The 25,660-nt window shown below is 44.2% G+C and overlaps 1 protein-coding gene across 6 annotated transcripts in view; it reads left to right on the top strand.

Moving 5' to 3' along the window:
* The window catches only part of LOC115160647 (double-stranded RNA-specific editase 1), a 197,750-nt gene that overhangs the window by 125,581 nt on the left and 46,509 nt on the right, over positions 1-25,660 (top strand). For all 6 annotated transcript variants that reach the window (XM_029710887.1, XM_029710884.1, XM_029710881.1 and 3 more), the window contains one exon: positions 7,639-7,700. The gene's annotated coding sequence lies outside the window, so the exon portion shown is untranslated. The remainder of the gene's footprint in view (positions 1-7,638; positions 7,701-25,660) is intronic.

Here is a 25,660-nt window from a genome sequence, read left to right as displayed (position 1 = left end):
TATGTATACAGTGCATTCGGATTCACATGAGGTCATGCGCTAAAGACTAAAAGTGGTAGTAACCTACAATAAGGAAAAATTCTTGAAGGAACTTGAAGCTCTCTACCTGCTCCACTGCAGCCCCGTCAATGAGGGGTAAAGTGGCTGAGCAGCAGGACAAAAAAAAATTGCAGCAACATATGGCGTGTGTTAGGAGAGAGTCATGTGAGTAGAGGCACTGCAGATAGTGCTGATGACTGGTCCATCCAAACCACGCATGAACAAGGGAATCTATATTCAGAGAGCCTGTCTCTGTCCTGCCCTTGACTTTGGTGCAGGGCATGTGATGTCCATAGCCTCTTTGTTGTATAACTCCCTGATCTTCTCAAAAAGATGAGTCTAGCTGTGTCCAGTCCAGGTGGTGCTTGTACAGGCAGGTCATCTATGGGAGCTAGGATGTCTGCGTTGCGCAGCAGCTGAAACCTGGTCCGAACGCTCTTTGGCGACAACACCAGGCTCTGGAGCATCGAAGCTGTGAAACAGGGAATACCAAAAATTCAGAAGACATTACAACCCTGCCCAACATTAATTCACCTCCCAAGTTTAGATAAGAATAACCTCATAAAGATAAAAAAATGTTTTACCTGAAGTTCTGGTACCGCTTGATCTGTGGCAGCGGCCTGAAGTATGGAGTCGGGTGTTGTTGCCAGCCATAGCTTTCTATCAAGACAATACCAGAGCACAAACTTGTTCTTGTTTTGGCCACTGCAGTTATCACAATTCAGGTCCACACGTGTTTGTGCTTTAATAACTGTATGATTGGTGGATTAGTCAGGCGTGTTCTACTGATTTAATGCTGAAAGACAAATTCCAGATACAAATATTTTAGAATTATTATACAATAACTTAGACGCTAAATGGCATTCTGAGAGCATCACTACACACAGTTCATACAGGTAATGTTAGCTACTGTAGCTAGCCAGCCATCTAATGTCAGCTGTCTAGCTAACAGCAAGCTTTAACTAGCAATACAAACCAATTGTCGTAGCTAGCTAAAGTTAACCAATCAGTTCAATGTTAGCTAGCTAACATTAGGCTATAACTAGCAATGCAAAATGGCATTCTTAGAAAACATCACTAACGTTACACACACGTCATACGCATACATTGTTAGCTCGCAAGACAGCCACCTAACCTCAGCTAACGTTAGCTAGTTAACAGCAAGCTTTAACTTGGGATATTTTGTTTAGACATGTCACGTTAACGTTAGCTAGCTAGCTAAAGAATCACGGCTAGCCGGAAGGTTGCTGGCTTTTTTTGTGGCTAAACCAACTAGGCTCGTAATTTAACAATTGTATTCGTATTTACAGGTAACATACACGTTTGATATTATGGCACATGAAAGTTCACATGTTCGAGAAGGCATTTCTGCCGAAAAATACATTTTGATAAATATTTTTTTATGTTCAAAAGGCTCTCCTGTGAAGTCGTGACTTGCGACATACGCCTAGATTCCTGAATTGGGTCACAAATGAAGAAAAATCCTTGAATGAATCGGTTAATCCAAACTTTTGACTAGTACTGTACATTTGTAAACATTTCTGAACCTGGTTTTGCTTTGTCATTATGGGGTATTGTGTGTAGATTGATTAGGAAAAATAACAATTTAATCCATTTTATAATATTGTGGAAACAGTCAAAGGTCTGAATACTTTCCGAAGGCACTGTGTGTGAACCCTTTGGAATTACCTGGATATCTGCATCTTAGTCACAACAATAGACAAACACAGTGTGCTTAAACTAATAACACAAATTATTGTATTTTTCTTGTCTATATTGAATACATAATTTAAACACTCACATTGTAGGTTGGAAAAAGTATGTGAACACCTAGGCTAATGACTTTTCCAAAAGCTAATTGGAGTCAGGAGTCAGCTAACCTGGAGTCCTATCTATGAGATGTTGGTTAGAGCTGCCCTGCCCTATAAAAAACACTCACAACATTTGAGTTTGGCATTCACAAGAAGCATTGCCTGATGTGAACAATGCCTCGAACAAAATAGTTCCCAGAATACCTAAGGTTAAGAATTGTTGACTTCCATAAAGCTGGAAAGGGTTACAAAAGTATCTCTAAAAGCCTTGATGTTCATCAGTCCAAGTTAAGGCAAATTGTCTAAATGGAGAAAGTTCAGCACTGTTGCTACTCTCCCTAAGAGTGGCCATCCTGCAAAGATGACTCCAAGAGCACAGTGCAGAATGCTCAATGAGGTTAAGAAGAATCCTAAGAGTGTCAGCTAAAGACAGAAATCTCTGGAACATGCTAACATCTCTGTTGACGAGTCTACGATACGTAAAACACTAAACAAGAATAGTGTTCATGGGAGGACACCATGGAAGAAGCCACTGCTGTCCAAAAAAACCATTGCTGTATGTCCAAAGATCGTAAAAGAGCACCTGGATGTTCCACAGCGCTTCTGGCAAAATATTCAGATTAAACTAAAGTTGAGTTGTCTGGGAGGAACACACAGCACTATGTGTGGAGAAAAAAAGGCACAGCACACCAACATCAAAACCTCATCCCAACTGTAAAGTATGGTGGAGGGAGCATCATGGTTTGGGGCTGCTTTGCTGCCTCAGGGCCTGGGCAGCTTGCTATCAGACAGAAAAATGTATTCCTAAGTTTTTCAAGACATTTTGCAGGAGAATGTAAGGCTATCTGTCCGCCAATTGAAGCTCAACAGAAGATGGGTGATGCAACAGGACAACGACCAAAAACACAGAAGTAAATCAACAACAGAATGGTTTCAACAAAAGAAAATACCACAATATTATTGTGGAGTGGCCCAGTCAGAGTCCTGACCTCAACCCGATTTAAAATGCTGTGGCATGACCTTGAAAGCGGTTCACACCAGACATCCTAAGAATATTGCTGAACTGAAACAGTTTTGTAAAGATTAATCGTCCAAAATTCCTCCAGACCGTTGTGCAGGTCTGATCCACAGCTACAGAAAACATTCGGTTGAGTTTATTGCTGCCAAAGGAGGGTCAACCAGTTATTAAATCCAAGGGTTCGCATACTTTTTCCACCCTACACTAAATGTTTACACGCCGTGTTCAATAAAGGCATAAAAACGTGTGATTGTTTGTGTGTTATTAGTTTAAGCAGACTGTTTGTCTGTTGTTGTGACTTAGATGAAGATCAGATCAAATTTGATGACCAATTTATGCAGACATCCAGGTAATTCCAAGGGGTTCACATACTTTTTCTTGCCACTGTATGTAATTGAAAAGTGGTGCGTGCTTCAAGTTCTTCCAGTTTGTTATTATTCCCCATTTTTCGAGAGGGCTTGTCAGGACCCCCTTCAAGCATGTCTGATGTGGCGCCTGTGGCCTAACTGTCTACCAAGTGAGGACTGGCTCGGTTAAACTGCCCTCCCTACACAGTTCAGCAGTCTCTTTCTCTCTTGATCTCTCTCTGGGAAGATCTCAATTGCATACTCCTCACGTCCTCTCTCCTCGTCTCCTTCTCATACTTATTGGATGAGAAAGCAAGAGGTCCCTCCCCTCTGACCTTTTCTGCCAATAGGTTTTGCGAAGAAGAGGACCCGAGGAGTATGCAATTGAGATGTCTCCCTATCCTCATCTGTTTCAATCTACCTCTTCTTTCGCTCGCTGTCTGTCTTTGTCAGGTTCTGTCTGACTGTTTCTGTCCCTCGCATCGCCATCTTCTTTCTCCCTCTCTCAAACACAGATTAGCATGTACTCAATAGCATATTTTCTCAAAGTTTGGTCTCTAACCCCCCCTCCTCTCTCTCGCCATCTCTCTCCATGTCACTCATTCTCTGCGGGCAGTAGTGTGATTTTGCATCGCTGATTTGGGTCTTGCCCAATCATAATGTACACACCACCACCACGTCTTTCATTCCCTTGCCCCCTCAGTGGGTGAGTGCCCTTGCCTGAGCCAGGTGGCACAGCAGTAAGGCCTTCCCCTGGTCCCTAGCCTCAGTGACCTGTCCTAAATGATGACGCTAACAATGCTGACCCAGACTCTCACACATTGCTCTCGCACTCGAATGAAGAACAATGCTACCCCCTACTGGTGTTTAGTAATATTAGGCTTGACGTATTCACAGCTCTTACTTCTGATTCTAAGGCTGGCTGTGTTATTCACAGTTTTTACGGTGAGTATCCTGATTTCAATCCTTTCCCTCGCCCATATATATTTTTTTTGGAGCAAGCCTTCCACAAACTCCCTTTGGCTGGACCTGACTGTGCACCATAGCATGGCTAATAGTTCCATTCAAGTTTTGCCCTCCTAACAATAACACTTGTCACCTGGGTCATGTGACTACATGCATACAATATTTGTACTATAGCTAAGGTACTTTGAATGTGCAATCTTGTTTGGATCATATTTGTGGCCTTTTAATTTGGTCCAGACACATCTGCATACTAGGTTTTGAGAAAATGACTCTGACTTTAGGAATTGCCACCACTACCACAATGGCAATTTTTATTTCAACCATGTTTTTTCAGTTAACTGTCTGTAAATAGATATGAATTCAAGAAATTGAAATTGTGATGACAGTGGTTTGGCCTTTTTAACCGGTGTTGGCCTGTAAAAATAGTTTTTTAAAAAGCTGTATTTTTCAATAATTCTTCAGGAGCCACTGTAGAGCCGTATGAAATGCATGCCTTATCTTTAGTCTGAGACTCCCTACTGTTTCTCAACCACGACCAATTCCTTCTCCTTCGTGGTCAGCTTTTACAGCGAATACAGGGGTGGCGCTCCAAACCGGTCGCGCTCAGACTTGGCCAGCTGTGGTTGTGCTTGGCCTATATACTGTCAGTAGTGTGATGGAAGTGCTGTGGGCTAGTGTGAGTTTTGGCACTCTCTCCATCTCCATTTTTCTCTCTGGCCGACTGGCACATGCTTGTCTTCTTATAGAAGAGCTGTCTAAACACATGCCTGTTGGTTTGAGCCACAGTACCCTAGACAGCCATGGGAATTAGAAGTGGGCATTGATGGAGACTGCTGTGGGGGCCTCAAAGGACCCCTCAGGTTAAAGGGATGGACTGGCTGCTCCTCTATTAATCACTCTTATTCTTTCATCTCTTGATCTCCCTGGCTTTCACCCCTCCTGCCTCCCTTTTCCTCTCCACCTCTACATTTCCTCCCTATGGTATTCTCTCTTTTCCCCACTCTGTCGTAGCTGGAGGGTTTAAAGCTTTATGGCTTTGGCTGTACCGAATATAAAATTATTTTTTACACGCCTGTGGGCTTTTACTGCAGATTTTAACTGCTGTTGTTTTTAGCCTGCTTTTCCTTTGGGCTAAAGTGATTTCTCACATGCTTCTGTCTGTCATTTTCTTTCCTCATGATGCCATCTATTTTGTGAAGTGCACCAGTCCTTCCTGCTGTAAAGCACCCCCACAACATGATGCTGCCACCCCATGCTTCACGGTTGGGATGGTGTTCTTCGGCTTGCAAGCCTCCCTCGTTTTTACTCCAAACATAACGATGGTCATTATGGCCAAACAGTTCTATTTTTGTTTCATCAGACCAGAGGACATTTCTCCAAAAAGTACTATCTTTGTCCCCATGTGCAGTAGCAAACCGTAGTCTGGCTTTTTTTATGGCGGTTTGGAGCAGTGGCTTCTTCCTTGCTGAGCGGCCTTTCAGGTTATATCGATATAGGACTCGTTTTACTGTGATATAGATACTTTTGTACCTGTTTCCTCCAGCATCTTCACAAAGTCCTTTGCTGCAGTTCTGGGATTGATTTGCACTTTTCGCACCAAAGTACGTTCATCTCTAGGAGACAGAACACGTCTCCTTCCTGAGCGGTATGACAGCTGCGTGGTCCCATGTGTTTATATTTGTGTACTATTGTTTGTAGAGATGAACGTGGTACATTCAGGCTTTTGGAAGTTGCTCCTAAGGATGAACCAGACTTGTGGAGGTTTACATTTATTTTTCTGAGGTCTTGGCTGATTTCTTTTGATTTTCCCATGATGTCAAGCAAAGTGGCACTGAGTTTGAAGGTAGGCCTTTAAATATATCCACAGTTAGCCTATCAGAAGCTTCTAAAGCCATGACATCATTTTCTGGAATTTTCCAAGCTGTTTAAAGGCACAGTCAACTGAGTGTATGTAAACCTCTGACCCACTGGAATTGTGATACAGTGAAATAATCTGTCTGTAAACAATTGTTGGAAGAATTACCTGTGTCATGCACAAAGGAGATGTCCTAACCGACTTGCCAAAACTATAATTTGTTAACAAGGCATTTGTGTAGTGGTTGAAAAATGAGTTTTAATGACTCCAACCTAAGTGCATGTAAACTTCCGACTTCAACTGTATATACATTTTATGGACACAGTATATTTTTAAATAGTTATCCATCTCTGCAGCACTCCACCAATCAGGCCTTTATGGTAGAGTGGCCAGACAGAAGCCACTTCAGTAAACGGCACATGGCAGCCCACTTGGAGTTTGCCAAAAGGCACCTAAAGGACTCTGACCATGAGAAACAAGGTTCTCAGGTCTGATGAAACCAAGATTGAACTCTTTGGCCTGAATGCCAAGCATCACGTCTGGAGGAAACCTGGCACCAATCCCTACGTTGAAGCTTGGTGGTGGCAGCATCATGCTGTGGGGATTATTTTTCAAGGACAGGGAGATTAGTCAGGATTAAGGGAAGTACAGAGAGATCCTTGATGAAAACCTGCTCGAGAGCACTCAGGACCTCCGACTGGGGTATGAAGGTTCACCTTCCAACAGGACAACAACCCTAAGCACACAGCCAAGGCAACGTAGGAGTGGCTGTGGCTTCGGGTCAAGTCTCAATGTACTTGAGTGGCCCAGGCAGAGCCCTGACTTGAACCCGATTGAACATCTCTGGAGAGACCTGAAAATAGCTGTGCAGCGACGCTCCCATCCAACCTGACAGGGCCTGAGAGGATCTGCAGAGAAGAATGGGAGAAACTCACAATTTCATCCATTTTAGAATACGGCTGTAAAGTAACAAAATGTGGGAAAAAATCAAGGTGTCTGAATACTTTCAGAATGCATTGCATAGTATATGTATCATTCTATTGGTTGCAAGAAATTTCTATTATTTAAATTGAAAAACTGTTTTGAATCCAGCTTTGTTTTGTGTATCAGTTCATTACTCATGTGCCATGGAATCGGTACATCGTAAATCTTCGTAAAACTGTTTTGCAATCTATATTCCACAGCTGTTCATTTTTGGTCCTTAAATGAAACTCATATACTTTTTTTTATTTTTCACAATTTTCTTTAAGAAATGTTGGTCTTTAATGCAGTGTCGACAGACAATTTCCTTACTTTCTCCCCCTTCCACTTGCCTCTTCCATTTTTACAGTAATGCTGCAATTAGTTTGTTGTAATTTTGAGTAGGGCAGACATTTCCATTTGTTAGCTGCATGTGTGACAACTCTGTAATTAAATGTTAAATGTATATTTAAGATTTTAATTATACAAACACCAATAACCCATTACCAAAGAGCACCTTCATTCTACCATTATCCTAGAAGCTCTTCCCTTCCTTTTTTGTTCTTCCTGTGTGTGTTGTTCCTGTTTGTGATGACAGGTACTGTAGCTGTTAGCTGACCAGTGCTCTCCTTTCTCTTCCAGGCCACTGAAGAAGAGCCACAGAGTGCGCCAGCACTACACAACGGACAACAAAGGGAAAACAGGTGTGTAACTCACTCACTCACTCACTCACTCACTCACTCACTCACTCATATATATCTATTCCACGACCACACCTTCCCTCACTGGCATGTCACATGGTTAGGAATACTCATAACTATGACAGAAAATCAGTAGCCCTACATAGATGAGTCCAAGTTGGTTGAATACTGGATATCATTCATAGTCCTCTCCCGATTTCAATTATCTTGCAGATGATCTGGTCATTTGCCTCGGGTTTTTTCATATTCTATACCAGGGCACTCCAACCCTGTCCTTGGAGAGCTACCGCACTTGTAACAAATCCCATTCGTCTTATCAACCAGGTAATGCAGGGGCGGCAGGGTAGCCTAGTGGTTAGAGCGTTGGGTTAGTCACTGAAAGGTTGCAAAGTTCAAATCCCCGAGCTGACAAGGTAAAAATCTGTCGTTCTGCCCCTGAACAAGGCAGTTAACCCACTGTTCCTAGGCTGTCATTGTAAATAAGAATTTGTTCTTATCTGACTTGCCTAGTTAAATTTAAAGTAAAAAAAAATGTATCCAGTTCACTAAATTAGGGTTGGATTAAAAACCTACAGGACGGTAGCTTCCAGGAACAGGGTTTGAAAGTCCTGCTCTTAGAGATTCTGGGTTCGAGTCCAGGCTCTCTTGCAGCTGGCCGCGACCGGGAGACCCATGGGGCGGTGCACAATTGGCACAGAGTCGTACGAGTTAGGGGAGGGTTTGGCCGGCAGGGATGTCCTTGTCCCATTGCGCACTAGCGGCTCCTGTGGCGTGCTGGGCGCAGTGAACGCATTTTAAAAAATACTGCACCGTAACGCCTCTGGTGTCCTACACTGCACTGTGGTTCATATGCAGTGCTATTCTATTCCACAGAGGGGCAGTGTTCACCAAGGTAAAGGCACTGTTGTTGTCTCGCGGTTTCATATCCGTTAGTATGGCTGACACAGATGGCTAAAATCATATTTATGTGCAATGGGTTCCGTATGATAAAGCCTGTTTGTGTTTTCTGTGCAGTAGTGTTATGGTGGTTTCTGCATCATTGACATTGCCTTTGCCGTCACTGGAATGATTGAGTAATGACAGAATATGCCCACTAGAGGGAGGTAGAGCGCTGTGGTATTGTGACGTTCACACTGAATACTTCTGGTCTTAGGTTCAGCCATAGGAACATATTAGTGAATGGTGTATTCATTCTGTGAAGTGAGATTTCACCTCACGTTAAACATTGCAGGACATTGCAGTACCTTTAGCTGGACTGTTGTAGTGTATGAGTTTGTGTTTTGAGAAATGAAAGCACTTGAAGTTTGGTAATTCCATGGTAACAGTGTGATGCTGAAACTCTACAATCTACACAAAATATTCTGTCAAAATCGAAGAAAAAAGTAAAATATAGTTGCTGCATAAGTATTCAGCCCCTTTGTTTAGGCAAGCCTAAATTAGTTCAGGAGTAAAATGTGGCTTAACAAATCACATACGTTACATGGACTCACTCTGTGTGAAATAATAGTGGTTACCATGATTTTTGAATCAAATCAAATCCAATTTATTTATATAGCCCTTCGTACATCAGCTGAAATCTCAAAGTGCTGTACAGAAACCCAGCCTAAAACCCCAAACAGCAAGCAATGCATGTGAAAGAAGCACGGTGGCTGGGAAAAACTCCCTAGGAAAAACTCCTGAGAAAGGCCAAAAACCTAGGAAGAAACCTAGAGAGGAACCAGGCTATGAGGGGTGGCCAGTCCTCTTCTGGCTGTGCCGGGTGGATATTATAACAGAACATGGTCAAGATGTTAAAATGTTCGTAAATGACCAGCATGGTCAAATAATAATAATCATAGTAATTGTCGAGGGTGCAACAAGCACGTCCGGTGAACAGGTCAGGGTTCCGTAGCCGCAGGCAGAACAGTTGAAACTGGAGCAGCAGCATGGCCAGGTGGACTGGGGACAGCAAGGAGTCATCATGCCAGGTAGTCCTGAGGCATGGTCCTAGGGCTCAGGTCCTCCGAGAGAAAGAAAGAAAGAGAGAAAGAGAGAATTAGAGAGAGCATATTTACATTCACACAGGACACCGGATAAGACAAGAGAATACTCCGGATGTAACAGACTGACCCTAGCCCCCCGACACATAAACTACTGCAGCATAAATACTGGAGGCTGAGACAGGAGGGATCAGAAGACACTGTGGCCCCATCCGAATGACTAACCCTTCCTCTGTCCCCCATACATAAAACATCTTCAAGGTCCCTCATTCAAGTATTGCAAGCACAGATTCAAATACAAAGACCAGGGAGCTGGGTAACAATAATATCAAATCAGATATTGAATATCTCCTTAAACATGGTCAAGTTAACATTTATGCTGTTGATTATTTATTAAACTACCCAGACCAAGAGGCCATTGGTGGTGATAACCATTAAACTCAGTAGCCTTTTTGTGATTGGAGAAAACTGAGGATGATGGATCAACAACAATGTAGTGACTACACAATAAGGACCTAAATGACAGAGTGAAAAGAAGAGTACAAATATACAGAATGAAAATATTCCAAAACATGCATCTTGTATGCAACGAGGCACTAAAGTAATACTGCAACAACAAAAAAACACAGCGAAGGAATACACTTTTTTCAAGCACGGTGGTGGCTGCATCATGGTATGGGTATGCTTGTCATTGGCAAATACTGAGTTTTTAAAGGATAAAAATAAATGGGATGGAGCTAAGCACAGTCTAAATCCTAGAGGAAACCTGGTTCAGTCTGCTTTACACCAGAGACTGGGAGAAGAATGTACCTTTCAGCAGGACAATCACCTACAACACAAGGCCGTAAACATTCCTGATTGGCCACGTTACAGTTTTGACTTAAATCTGCTTGAAAATCTATGATATGACTTGAAAAACAGCATCTTGGCAGAGCTTGAATAATTTTGAAAAGAATAATGGACAAATATTGCACAATCCAGGTGTACAAAGCTCTTATAGACTTACCTAAGATGACTCACTGCTGTATTTGATGCCAAAGGTGTTTCTAACATGCATTGACTCAGGGAGCTGAATACTTATGCAACAACCATTTTAGTTATTTCGTTTTTATAAAAATGACACAATCTTCGCTTTGAATTTTTTTTAATGCAGTTTGTTAACATACAAATCGATTTTAATCCCACTTTGTAACACAATAACAGGTGAAGAAATCTAAGGGGTCTGAATACTTTTGCAAGGCACTGTATGTGGCTGTATGTGTGTGTTAGTGTGCGTGTGTTTTGTCTGATGTATGAGTGTGTGTGTGAACAGGTGGAGGCCAGGCGATGAGCCAGAGGCAGCCTGTGATAGGCTGAGGGCCAGTGTGACGTGTCAGTGAGATGCTATAGAAGCACTGAGCTGGCGGGAGCAAGCTGCCTTCTCTGCTGGAAGAGAGGGAGAAGTGGATATGAAAGACAGAGAGAGAGAGAAATATAGGACCAAATCCATGTGACGTTCTACAATTCTCTGAGGAACAGCACTAGTCCTCTCCTTTGAGGGTATGCACTTCCCTCGACACACACACACTATATGCTCCCCCGCCAACTAGGTAGAGGGAGACAGAAACCAAGAGAGAAAAGGAGTCCGAGAGAGGGAGAGTTGTGAGTGTTCCATTACATGGCTGTGTGTGTTAAGGGTAAGTGCTAGCTAGTATCTTGAGTGCCAGTAGTGAGTGTCTCCAGGACAGCAGAGCAGTGTGTTAGCCAGTGGCGGACAGCATGGCCCTGTTCAGCACCGGGCCCCAGAGCCTGGGCTCCTACTACTGCCTCATCCGCAGGAAGTTCAAGCGGAGGCGCAAGAAACGCTGCGAGCGTAAAGGTACTCCCTCCTACTCGCCTACCTGTGGTGTGTGTGTTGCGAGTTGTTTGCTTGTGTGTGTGTTTCTCGCACCAGCTGTTTGTTCTGCTTTGAAAGATGCTCTGGTAGTTTATCTTGGTCTAGAAGTGGTTACTTACAGTACAATGATTCAATATAGGGAAGTAATGACGTTGTGAACGTGTCACTTGGTAAGATGGGGAAAATGGAATCTACCATAGACCTGTCTAATGTGTGAGGGAGTATGATGTAAATATTGAGTACAATTCGGGGTGTAGAAATTGAACCCATGTCAGTGTGACACTGGTACTGCTGATTTTGGCAGTGTACGAGGTTTGTGTCTCTGAATGTCTTAGTGTGAGTTCTGTGACAGATTCGTTTTTAAGCATCTTTAGTGTTTTACAGTGCTTGTTTCTGTTAAGTGTATGAGAACTGGTTCTGAAACCTCTCTGTGTGAGCGAGACAGACCTCTCTGTGTGAGCGAGACAGACCTCTCTGTGTGAGCGAGACAGACCTCTCTGTGTGAGCGAGACAGACCTCTCTGTGTGAGCGAGACAGACCTCTCTGTGTGAGCGAGACGGACCTCTCTGTGTGAGCGAGACGGACCTCTCTGTGTGAGCGAGACGGACCTCTGTGAGCGAGCGAGGGAGACTGTCTCTGTAAATGATCTGACTGGCTCCTCTGAAACTCTAAGCTTTTCCCTCCTGTTTTGCTCCAGTGCTCTGGGGATTAGCCCAACAGGGGAAGTAGTAATTATTGAGGTGCTCCCTCTGTGGCGGCATTGGTGATGTGTCAGCCATTTGCTTTGATAAATTCCCCAGCTCCCCCACCGCGAATCATCAAACCCAAGCCCCTTCATCCGAATAAATCCGCCGCAGCTGAAGTTGCGTTTTTGCCGCGTGACTCTCTCACACCCCAAAAACGTAAGACAGGCTTTTGTGCTGTCAGCGTCGCCAGGCGTCAGTCTCCGCTCGTTATCGCCGTGGAAATGACAGCACCACTTTGCACGAACCCGGGGGAAGAAGACTTAATTGTTTAAGTTTAGGTAATGTTATTCCGCTAACCTGTCCTAGCTACAGCAGCAGTAATTCGCTCAGCAAGCGGAAGCCCTGATGAGTCCCCAGAGTGTGTTAGCTCGTTGTTAGTGTAGCCGCTAATCACCAGAGAGACGAACACAAACTGATGGCATGGGCTGGGCTGTTCCCAGCCTTTGTCTGTCAGCCCAGCTAGCCTGTCAGTTAGTGGCTAATGCTAGCTCTGTCAGAGGTTTATAGCAATGTAGGTCAGGCAACAGACGGGTGTTTGCGCTCTCCTGGGATATTCGTTCCCATTTACCAAACATCCACAGTACCCTTTTCTCATATTTTTGGCTGATCGCTGTGCTCCAATATCATGTACCAGAAGTGTGAATGGTATGATCCAATGCAAACCACAGAAGCACATGGCTACTTTGCATTGAGTCTAAGAACACTATATGCAACAGCATATTTTCCAACAGAAGAAGCTTCAATGTATCACCTCAACAATACATTGTGGCGAGGAGGACACTCATAAGGCAATGCCTCTCCAATGGGCCGTGTTTGTAATATGGAAAATGGGAGCCAGGGTTTTGTGTGGAGCCAGCAGAATGTCTAGAATTAGCTTTTGGAGACTGAGTGAGATATGCCCTGTCTTCACTCAGTGTATCCATTGCTTAGGAGGAAGAGGGGCTGTTTCAGTCAGTTCTGTTAGCCTGAAACTGTTCAGCCTTTTCTCTAAGAGTTCCCTTACAACACCTCACACATTACAAGAGCAACTTGCTATGAGGTTAGCTGTCAGAGAAATCCAATGCTTTAGAAATGGTATTAAGAAATTAGATTTGAACTAAGCAAACACACTTTAGATCTAAAGTGCTTAGATGCTAGATTAACAGGGTTGAAGATTTCCAAGGAACTCTGCGCCCATTGACAGCAGATTAGAATTAAAAGGCATTCAGGAAAGTGTATAATTTTCCGACTGGTAATCACAAATGACAGCAACTACCTCGATACAGCCACCCCACAAAAGCATGAATAAATTGGCTGCTGCAGAAAAAGCCTGCTCTAGCCTCAGCAGGCAACATCAAACAGCTTCCAACAACAACAGTCAGAAAAGAGACATCGTGCTTGATTAAGACACGAAGTCGATGACTGCCTTATTCTGGTAGGCGTAATTTAGTTGCTGGGGCCCCCACAATGCAAAACGGCACTCTGTCATGATAAGAAACGAGCTGGGTCGCGGCGTCTCAGAGTGAACAGTGTGTAATTAGCCTCAATTAACATTTGACTAAATGGCTGTCTCAGCGAGTGATGGAGGGGGAAGCCACTGTAGCAGAACGATGCTTATGTGTGTTCAGCCAGGGAGGACGCAGTGTCTGGGACTGAGGAGGGTTGGACGGCCCTTAAGTCAACGCTGCAACCTACAGTATGCCTCATTTCCAATGGATTTGTGTTAGAAAAAATCCTTAAACGAAGAAAAAAAAAATTCTTCTCATAACTGCACTGTGATTTTAATTTTATCACAAAACTAGCACTAACAGGTCCCGATCGTCATAAAGGAAAAAAATCGAATTAAATAAATACCTGACGCAACAATGCTGTAACATTAGTAGGAGGAGATATGCACCTTTTCAAATGATTTGCCACGGATATAAAGCGCTCCTCACGTCATCGTGGTTAACAGTTAGAAAAATGGCAGAGTGATACAGGGAAGCAACAGCATTGAAGTCCTGTATGGCAAAACTTCGAGAAGTTAAATGAGGTGGTGTTGAAATGCACATTTTGCGAGGTGGAATTGAACTGTAGTGGTAGTGCAATGCTGAAAGGGAGGCACCGCGTGAGACCCAACCTGTTGCTGGCAGTAGTGCGATAAGGGACGGAGTGAGAAAATCACCATGTGTATGTGACCAATAAAATTTGATTTGATTTGACAACGCAAGTTACACAAATGATTGCAGTTGATATGCAGCCATTGTTAATGGTAGAGAATGTTGGCTTCAATGCCTTAATGGTATATCTAGAACCAAACTACAAGATGTCGAAAAAACGGTGACCGGCCGGATGGAGAAATAACAAGTAACGATTACTCTGCAAGTACAAAGCGCGAGCTCTCAAACACCATATGTGGCATTGTCGGATTGTTAGATATCTATGAACACAATGTCATGCATCACTTCAACAAGCCATCACATTAATGAGAAGTGGGACATGAAGTCCCATGTACTGACAACTGATAGCATAGAGGCACAGAGCAAAACTACCATCGTTGCTGAGGGGGTGGGAGACGCAGTAAGATGAGCGCCATCTGGTAGGTCACCAGGATTGTGGTAGATGGAACTACATTGCCCCCTAGTGGTCATACACAGGACCATATCTGAATTGTCAATTCACGTCATTTTATGATTTTTTTTCTTATCATTTAAACAATAAAAAAAAAAAGGTTTTAAATGTTAAGACATTTTTTAGATTCGTCACATCCCTAGGCGCTTATATGTGTGGAGGGTTTAATAACTCCTTGTCAAGCAATGTATGGCTGCTAGGGCTAATGAAGCTATGGCTAATGTGTTGCATTCATTACTATATGCACACTAACAACAACTAGTGACAATTTGAGGACAAGCACCAAAGTGCAAGGGGAAGCTGAAACTGTACTCTTAACTTGTCTGGCTTCCTTGCTTCTTTTCCTCCCTCTAACATTTCTAACTTGCTCCCATCATTCCTTCTCCCTCACCCATCTCATCTCAACAATTGTTCTGTCTCTCTCTGTTCCCGCCTTAATTTTTTTCTCCTTCTCTCCCTCCCTCCCTCCCTCCCTCTCTAACCCTTCACCCATCACTCCTCCACTTGTCCTCACCATACTGCAGACTTTCTCTCTCTCCCACCCTCTTGTTCCCGCTCTCCTGTCTGACCTTTCAGAACCTCACCACTCCCAATTGTCCGTCAACATTACCTCAGAACCTGGTAATAACCGAGGCAAGAGTTTACCCCCTCTCTCACACATGCTCGCGCACCCAAACTGTGCAAATAGAAAGTGCAGGCACACACACACACACACACACACACACACACACACACACACACACACACACTCAAATACATAGATTCTCTAGCACATGGACATACAGTACCACTCAAAAGTTTGGACACACCGAGTCATTCAAGGGTATTTCTTTATTTTTACTATTTTCTACATTGTAGAATAATAGTGAAGACATCAAACCTATGAAATAACACATGGAATCATGTAGTAACCCACATTTTATTTAAACCAAATGACAACTTTGCACACTCTTCGCATTCTCTCAACCAGCTTCACCTGGAATGCTTTTCCAACAGTGTTCAAGGAGTTCCCACATATGCTGAGCACTTGTTGGCTACTTTTCCATCAGTCTGCAGATCTACTCATCCCAAGCCATCTACATTGGGTTGAGGTTGGGTGATTGTGGATGCCAGGTCATCTGATGCAGCACTCCATCCCTCTCCTTCTAGGTCAAATAGCCCTTACATAGCCTGGAGGAGGTGTGTTGGGGCATTTTCCTGTTGAAATTTCAAATGATAGTCCCAGTAAGGACAAACCAGATGGGATGGCATATCGCTACAGAATGCTGTGGTAACCATGCTGGTTAAGTGTGGCTTGAATTCTAAATACATCACCAACAGTGTCACCACCACCCCAATTCTTCACGGTGGGAACCACACATGTGGAGATCATCCGTTCACCTTCTCTGCGTCTAAACAAAGACACGGCGGTTGTAACCAAAAATCTCAACTTTGGACAGATTTCCACCGGTCTAATGTCCATTGCTCGTGTTTCTTGGCCCAAGCAAGTCTCTTCTTCTTATTGGTGTCCTTTGGTAGTGGTTTCTTTTCAGCAATTCAACCATGAAGGCCTGATTCACGCAGTCTCCTCTGAACAGCTGATGTTGAGATGTGTCTGTTACTTGAAGTCTGTAAAGCATTTATTTGGGCTGCAATTTCTGAGGCTGGTAACTCTAATGAACTTATCCTCTGCAGCAGAGGTATCTCTGGGTCTTCCTTTCCTGTGGCGGTCCTCATGAGAGCCAGTTTCATCATAGCGTTTGATGGTTTTTGCAACTGCACTTGAAGAAACTTTCAAAGTTCTTGAAATTTTCATGATTGACTGACCTTCATGTCTTAAAGTAATGATGTACTCTCATTTCTCTTTGCTTATTTGAGCTGTTCTTGCCATAATATGGACTTGGTCTTTTACTAAATAGGGCTATCTTCTGTATACCCCCCAGACCTTGTCACAACACAACTGATTGGCTCCACAAATTAATTTTTAAGAAGGCACACCTGTTAATTGAAATGCATTCCAAGTGACTACCTCATGAAGCTGGTTGAGAGAATGCCAAGAGTGTGCAAAGCTGTCATCAAGGCAAAGGGTGGCTGTTTGAAGAATCTCAAATATAAAATATATTTTGATTTGTTTCACACTTTTTGGTTACTACATGATTCCATATGTGTTATTTAAACCGAAAATTCCTGCACAAACTGTAATTAACCGTCTCAGGGAAGCTCATTGCATGCTCGTCGTCCTCATAAAGGTCTTGACCAGTTTGTCATCGTAACCGACTTCAGTGGGCAAATACTCGCCTTCACTGGCACAGTGTGCTCTTCACGGATGAATCCCGGTTTCAACTGTACCGGGCAGATGGTACCCATTGAGCATGTTTGGGATGCTCTGGATCAACGTGTACGACAGTGTGTTCCAGTTTCTGCCAATATCCAGCAACTTTGCACAGCCATTGAAGAGGAGTGGGACAACATTCCACAGCCTACAATCAACAGCCTGATCAACTCTATACAAAGGAGATTGCTGCATGAGGCAAATGGTGGTCACACCAGATACTGACTGGTTTTCTGATCCATGCCCCTACCTTTTTTAAGGTACCTGTGACCTACTGATGCATATCTGAATTGTATTCCCAGTCATGTGAAATCCATAGATTAGGGCCTAATGAATCTATTTCAATTGACTGATTTCCTTGTATAAACTGTAACTTTGAAATTGTTGCATGTTGCGTTTATACTTTTCTTCAGTGTAGATATACGCATTGGCATGCACATGAGGATACTGGATCACCTGACCTGGCCTTGAATATGAAATACAGTGCACAGCAGGGGCATTGAGGCGAGGAAAATGGGAAGAGGGAGGGAGAAATAGATAGTTAGAGAGCAATGGTAATAGATAGATGGGGGGGGGGGGGGCAGAGACTATGCTGATACCAGCAGTTTTTGTCTGGTCAGCCTGCAGCACTTCAAAATATGATTTGAGAGAATGAGGCCATACACACACTCGTGCACACATTCATACACACTCTTGTCATATGCACACACAGCAGCTGGCTCGTTACCTCTAAATAGCTGTCAGTGCATGCCTTATCATCTTTATAAACATTTTTTTTTAACAATTTCTGGTGTTTTTATTCTTGCTTTAGGTCATACAGCCCAATTTGCACTCCTAGACAGACAGACAGACAAACACACACGCGTACGCTCTCTCCTGTGTGACTTTTGTGACTGAACAGTGAGCACCGATACATCTAGCGATAGCCCGTGGAGAGCTCAGAAGAACTCACAACTTAGCCCCTCACCTTAGCCACACACACACACACACACACACATCTGCCCCACAGGCAAGCACAGGGCGTATATCATAAATCATAGCTGTCACAGGTTTTACAGCTCCCTCTGAAAAAGGGAAATGGAGGATGGCGGCAGCCACCCAGCACCCTTGAAGAGAGAGGGAGAATGAGAGAGAGAGAGAGAGATATTTTTTAGATTTTTATTGAATCAGCAGGAGTGTGGTCTTGAAGAGATACACAGTCGACTAATATGGTGAAATGATGGATACTACATTACTCCCCTTTGAGCGAGGTACCTGACAACATTTCAACCATGTTGGTTTTCCCCGATTACTAACCATCCTATGGGGGTGTCATGCAGTACTGTTGTTTTGTACCGTCAACTATTACTTCTATCCCATGCATCAAGTGTTATTTTCATCTCTTATTGTCTTGTTTTGCAAAATTAAAATGCAGGGTTAGTGTTGAATTTTCACCCTCTTTTAAAGCTTTACATAACTGAGAAGGATGAGAACAATCCCTTCCTGCTCTATGGGACACCTAGGTCAGGTCCAAATGTCCAGCTGGCACCTGCAGCTTGTAGCAGGGCCTCCTAAACGCATTGGGAGATCTGCTCTTATTGAAGTCAAATTGGTGTTGGCAGGCTAATTCAAACAGGTTATTGGTCATTAGTGAAACCAAATTGAATAATGGAGTCCGAGATGGAGGTTTGCGTGGGGGATACGGTTGAGCTGTGAGGGTGTGTGTGTGTGTGTGTGTGTGAAGGGGGCACGACAGCGGCGATGTTAGGCGGCCACGCTCCTCTCCCCCATACCCCGGCCCATCAGTTTCAACCCAACAAAACAACAGGCCCCCCCCTCTCCATGGGAACCCCAGTTCATTAGGCCCCCGGTGGCCCCACACGTGTACCCCATTATGGTGCATTAGCTGGTCACCGCCCTGGGCAACTGGACCGAGATAGAAACTGGACAGCGAGGAAGAGCGATGGGCTTGAACATTTCAAAATCCCTGACTGGTTCACTTTCGAATTCTTTTACAATTCCCTCCATTCTCAAAGTAAATCACTGATCTGCCATGGTTTGATTGACAAAAAGATATTGGATAGAATCTAGAAAAATTGCCGTTGCCTATCAAATAGCACAAGTCCGTGATCAAATCAAACTTTATTTGCCACATGCGCCGAATAACACAAGTTTAGACTTTACCGTGAAATGCATACTTACAAGCCCTTAACCAACAGTGCAGTTCAAGAAGAAGAAATGTTTTACCAAGTAGACTATAATAAAAAGTAACATGATAATAATAACAATAACGAGGGTATATACAGGGGGCACCGGTACCAAGTCAGTGTGCAGGGGTACAGGCTAGTTGAGGTAATCTGTACATGTAGGTGGGGGTGAAGTGACTATGCATAGGTAACAAACAAACAGCGAGTAGCAGCAGCGTACAAAAGGGAGGGGGTCAATGTTAATTTTCCGGTGCCGATTTTTATGAATTGTTCAGCAGTCTAATGGCTTGGGGGTAGAAGCTGTGGAGGAGCCTTTTGGTCCAAGACTTGGCGCTCCGGGTCCGTTTGCCGTGCAGTAGCAGAGAAAACTGTCTATAACTTGGGTGACTTGTCTCTGACAATTCTATGGGCTTTCCTCTGACACCGCCTATTATATAGATCCTGGATGGCAGGAAGCCTGGCCCCAGTGATGTACTGGGCCATTTGCATTACCCTCTGTACCGCATTACGGTCAGATGCCACGCAGTTGCCATACCAGGCGGTGATGCAACCGGTCAGGATGCTCTCGATGGTGCAGCTGTAGAACCTTTTGAGGATCTGGGGACCCATGCCAACCCTTTTCAGTCTCCTGAGGGGGAAAAGGGTTTTGTCCATGATAGTGATAGTTCGTTGGTGATGTGGACACCAAGGAACTTGAAACACTCGACCCGCTCCACTACAGCCCCGTCGATGTTAATGGGGGGCCTATTCGGCCCGCCTTTTTCCTGTAGTCCACGATCATCTCCTTTGTCTTGCTCACATTGAGGGAGAGGTTGTTATCCTGGCACCACACTGCCAGTTCTCTGACCTCCTCCCTATAGGCCGTCTCATCATTGTCGGTGATCAGACATACCACTGTTGTGTCGTCAGCAAACTCAATGATGGTGTTGGAGTTGTGTTTGGCCATGCAGTTGTGGGTGAACAGGAAATACAGGCGGGGACTAAGTACACACCCCTGAGGGGCCCCAGTGTTAAGGATCAGCTTTGCAGACGTGTGTTGCCTACTCTTACCACCTGGGGGGCCCGTCAGGAAGTCCAGGATCCAGTTGCAGAGGGAGGTGTTTAGTACCAGAGTCCTTAGCTTAGTGATGAGCTTCGTGGGCACTATGGTGTTGAACGCTGAGCTGTAGTCAATGAACAGCATTATCACATAGGTGTTCCTTTGGTCCAGGTGAGAAAGGGCGGTGTGGAGTGCGATTGACATTGCATCATCTGTGGATCTGTTGGGGTGGTATGCGAATTGGAGTGGATCTAGGATGTCCAGGAGGATGCTGTTGATGTGAGCCATGACCAGCCTTTTAAAGCACTTCATGGGTACTGATTTGAGTGAAGGGGTGGTAATCATTTAGGCAGGTTACATTCGCTTCCTTGGGCACAGGGACTATGGTGGTCTGCTTGAAACATGTAGGTATTACAGACTCGGTCAGGGAGAGGTTGAAAATGTCAGTGAAGACACTTGCCAGTTTGTCCACCCATGCTTTGAGTACCCGACCTGGTAATCCGTCTGGCCCAGCGGCTTTGTGAATGTTAACCTGTTTAAAAGGTTTTGTTCACATCGGGTACCGAGAGCGTTATCACACAGTCATCCAGAACAGCTGGTGCTCTCGTGCATGCTTCAGTGTTGCTTGCCTCAAAGCGAGCATAAAAGGCATTTAGCTCGTCTGGTAGGCTCGCGTCTGAGCTTCCCTTTGTAGTCCGTAATAGTTTTTAAGCCCTGCCACATCCGAAGCGCGTCAGAGCAGGTGTAGTAGGATTCAATCTTAATCCTGTATTGACGCTTTGCTTGTTTGATGGTTCGTCTGCGGACATAGCGGGATTTCTTATAAGCGTCCGGATTAGTCTCCCGCTCCTTGACAGCGGCAGCTCTAGCCTTTAGCTCGATGCGGATGTTGCCTGTAATCCATGGCTTCTGGTTGGGATATGTACGTACAGCCACTGTGGGGACAACGTCATCGATGCACTTATTGATGAAGCTGATGACTGAGTTGGTGTACTCCTCAATGCCATTGGATGAATACCGGAACATATTCCAGTCTGTGCTAGCAAAACAGTCCTGTAGTGTAGCATCCACGTCATCTGACCACTTCCGTATTGAGCGAGTCAGTGGTACTGCCTGCTTTAGTATTTGCTTGTAAGCAGGAATCAGGGGGATAGAATTATGGTCAGATTTGCCAAATGGAGGGCGGGGGAGAGCTTTGTATGCATCTCTGTGAGTGGAGTAAAGGTGGTCCAGGATTTTTTTCCCCCTGGTTGCACTTGTGACATGCTGGTAAAAATGTGGTAAAACTGATTTAAATTTGCCTGCATCAAAGTTCCCGGCTACTAGGAGCGCCGCTTCTGGGTGAGCATTTTCTTCTTTGCTTATGGCCTTATAGAGTTGGTTGAGAGCGGTCTTAGTGCCAGACCTGAAGGAAGGATGTGTTTTAGAACAGTGTCATTCATTTATTTGAACTGTTGGTTCATTTTAAGAAATTCATTCTGTCTGTGCGTCTCTGAGGTTTTAGAAATGATTTCAAGTATTTGCTTTTGACCCAGACTCCAGTCTTCACTCCAGAGCTAATCTGCTCCATGTGCTGTAGTGAGGACGCAGTTTTGTAAAACTTAGAGGGAGAGTGTGTGTGTGGTGTTAATAAGACAAACCCTTAGTGTTTTGAGAGGTTTGCGTATCTGCGTGCGTGCGTGCGTGCGTGCGTGCGTGTGTGTACCTGCAACATGTCTTCTACCTTGACTTGCTCCCATTATAACCTGCTCTCTCTCCTGACCAGCCGCTCCGTGGGACCTGTGAAAGGCAATCTCACATAAAACCATCAAATAAAAAATTCATTTTGATACTCTTTTCTCTCTGACTCTCAGTTTTTGGTGTAAGATGACCCCTATTTTGCTGTTAGAATACACATGTGGATGTATTTCTTGGGGGAAGAAAGTTGTTTTCCCTTATTCCGGAAACTTCTGGATAGAGATTTGGATTGAACAGCGTCTTCTACTGGTTTGTTCATGTGGTCGTGGTATATTTGTATGCAGCAGTCTGTATTGGTGTTTCTCTGTCTATGGTCCTGAAATAGTCCGTTGTGTTAGCCTGTCCGGCTGTGCAGTAGATATTTTCAGTTTCACTAGTGCGCAGCATGTTTTTTTGCGCTTTTGTTTCTGTGTCTGAGTGTTTACAACAGACGCAGAGCTGCCAAGCAGGCCTAATTCCTTGCTCGTCTCGTGTCTCAACATGTCTGACCATTGGGGATTCGAAAATTGATGGCAGAGAAGGGGCTTTCTGTATTAAATGTGCTCTTAATGCAGTTTGTGTTGGTGAGGATTTCTTCAGTGCTCGGGCTTAAGTCAGTGTTGTCAAGCTTTTAAAGGCAGCATGAAAGGAACACTAAAGAGAGAGCTCCTCCAACAACAAGCAGTGGGAGAGGCACATCTTGAGTGGCTTTTTTTCGTCAGAAAGGCTGGGTTGTTTTGATTTACGGTGGGGGAAATTAGTTGGAGGGAGAGGTTATGGATTCCCATTTAAAAAGTGGCATTAGCTAAGTTCTATGTCAAATCAAATTGCATTTGTCACATGCGCCGAATATAACTGGTGTAGACTTACCGTGAAATGCTCGCTTGAGAGCCCTTCCCAACGATGCAGAGTTTAAAAATAATAGCAACATGAGGATATAATATAATAAAATACACAAGAATGGTGCTATACACAGGGAGTACCAGTACCAGATCAATGTGCAGAAAGAGGTAGATATGCACATGAAGACAGGGTAAAGTGACTAGGCATTAGGATAGATAATTATAAAAGTAAAATAAAGAACAGAGTAGCAGCAGCAAATGATGAGTGTAAAAGTGTGCGGCGTAGCTCAATCAAAATAAAGAGCAGGCCATTTAGGGTGAATTACTAAGTGGTGCTTCACTGAGGGAGAGCCCCTGACCTGAGCTCTCATGTCAATGTACAAATAAAAAAACAATGAAATTGTCAGTAGACCAATTACAAGCAATCACCCTGTTAATTGACCAATCACAAGCCACAAGCCCTGTCAGACAACACCCTTTCATTTGACCAATTACACCCATGGCACTGCCAATGCTCCCATAAGGCTGTTAATCATTTTCTGCATTGTGATTACAGGTTGCAGACCTTTTTTGCTCCTGACCATAGAAATGTATACATTGACCTTTTTTTCCTTTGTGGATAGTAAGTGTAAATTGCCGACTTGTTGGACTTCACAGAATACTTTGTTGCACTGGACAGAAATGAACTTATTTTCATGCACCTCTGCCTTCATGTTGTCTTTACTCCTCCTCTCCCCCCCCATCACTCAACCTCTACCAGCGTTTGGCTTGACTGTTCACCTCCCACTGCCTTTCAAGGGCAGGCCTATCCTTATTTCTCTGTTTTAGGAGACAATGATTCTCTTGTACCTAGAATAGGAATGCATTTTCTGTTTCTCTCCTCTCCCTCTCTCTCCATTCACCCTTTCCCTGTTCCGGCGGCTGCAGCTCCCTCCACGGAAGCGTCGTGCTTTCGCTCCACCGCAGCGAAAGCGAGGGATGAAAGACAAATCAAAACACCTTATTTCCCTCAGGCCCTCACGCCGTCGTGATTGAATTTGAGTTTTCTCATCTTCTTTCTCATCTTTTCTCTCCCCCTCCCTCGCCCCAACCTTCCATTGAAATACTTCTGAAACCAGCTCCTTTCACAACTGGTGGGATATGGTATTGTTTGGCATAAGGAATAAAGAAGAGGAGCACACATCTACCAGTGCAAGACCTCTAACCCGATAATAAGTATCTAATAATCATAAGCATAATCTACTGGTTAAACCACACATCTTTAGCTTTGAGACTGAACGTTATGCCACTGACGTCAACGTTGTTCTTTTAGTTAAAATATTTTGGCAATCGTTGTAGTTGTGTTGCCATCGTGTCAATGACTCGCCATTCTTACTTTCCGTAGCCAGAGTGGAACACTGATATGACACGCTGATCGTTGACACCAATTTGCGCCCAACAATTTTAATTCTAAAGAACACCCTATTGAATCATAGGAATTTGGAAGGAATCTCTCTCTTAAATCTGGTATGAAAGTTGAGAACTGGGCAGGACCAGTGGTGGAAAAAGTACTCAATTGTCATACTTGGGTAAAATTCCTTATATTAAGCAAACCAGATGGTATAATGTTCTTAGTTTTTTATTTATTCCCCACCAAATATTGTAACCCAATTTTCATCATATCCAATTGGTTGTTAGTCTTGTCCCATCGCTGCAACTCCCGTGTTGGACTCGGGAGAGGTGAGGGTTGAGAGCTGTGCGTCCTCCAAAACACAACCCAGCCAAGCCGCACTGCTTCTTGACACACTGCACACTTAACCCGGAAGCCAGCCGCATCCAATGTGTCAGAGGAAATGCCGTACACCTGACTACCGTGTCAGCGTGCATGCGCCCAGCCCGCCACAGGAGTCGCTAGAGCGCGATGGGACGAGGACATCCCGGCCGGCCAAACCCTCCCCTAACCTGGACGACGCTGGGCAAATTGTGCTTAGCATCGTGTCTGAGTGTGTCCCTGGCTGTCCGTATATTTTAAAAACAAGAACATCAAGGGGCCTCCCGGTTGCAGCCAGCTGTATCGAACCAGGATCTGTAGTAACGCAGCTAGCACTGAAATGCAGTGCCTTAGACCGCTGCGCCACTCGGGAGGCCCCTTGATGTTCTTGTTTTTAAAATGTACGGACAGCCAGGGACACAGTCAGACATTATTTACAAATGCAGTATTTGTGTTTAGTGAGTCCTCCAGATCAGAGGCACTAGGTATGGCAACACTTTATATGAATAGGTATGTGAATTGGACCATATTGCTGTCCTGCCTGAGCATTCAAAATGTAACAACTACTTTTGGGTGCCAGTGAAAAATGTATGGAGAAAAAGGAACATTATCTTCAGGAATGTAGTGGAGTAAAAGTTGTCAAAAATATAAAAAGTAAAGTTGTTTTTTGGGGTATCTATACTTAAGTAGTACTTTAAAGTATTTTTACTTCAGTACTTTACACCACTGGACAGGATGCTCCTCTCTACATCGATTACTTTTTACAGCCACTGACCCATGTGAAGCAAAACAGCAGCTGGTTAAATGCGGCCTCTGTGGATTGACTGTGGGCAAACACTGAGGCCAAACAGATGCAGCTGTGCTAACACTGGGTCTAAGCAGGGCTGAGCTGGCCATCCAGCACTCTGGTACCCCGGCCTGGCACCCTT

The sequence above is a fragment of the Salmo trutta genome, chromosome 24 (genome assembly GCF_901001165.1).
Source record: "Salmo trutta chromosome 24, fSalTru1.1, whole genome shotgun sequence".
Classification (NCBI taxonomy): Eukaryota; Metazoa; Chordata; class Actinopteri; order Salmoniformes; family Salmonidae; genus Salmo; species Salmo trutta.
Note: the sequence above shows the minus strand (reverse complement) of the source record. Positions and strands in the feature narration are given on the sequence as shown.